A 324-nucleotide genomic window follows, 5' to 3' on the forward strand; every position below is an offset into this window, starting at 1 on the left:
GTCAGATCTCTTCATCTCTTCATGTTTCTGTGTCACTTTGAGGTCAGAGATATTTCTGCGTCCATGTCCTCATGCTCCTTTCATGATTTCATCCTCTGAGACGTGCAGCAGCAGCTCCTCACACTCATGAATGCATGTGCAGCACAGTCAGAAACCTTCTGCCCCCCTGCACACGCTGAATACCCAGAGTGCCTCTCTGCTGCGCTCCAGTCCGGTCCTGTGCAGGAGTTTGACCTTGGCTGCTGCAGGACAGGAAGAAGACTGCTCCTCCTTTCAGCTCCTGTTCACAGCACATAATGAGGGACTGGAAGCTCAGCCTGTGTT

The sequence above is a fragment of the Notolabrus celidotus genome, chromosome 14 (assembly GCF_009762535.1).
Source record: "Notolabrus celidotus isolate fNotCel1 chromosome 14, fNotCel1.pri, whole genome shotgun sequence".
Taxonomy (NCBI): Eukaryota; Metazoa; Chordata; class Actinopteri; order Labriformes; family Labridae; genus Notolabrus; species Notolabrus celidotus.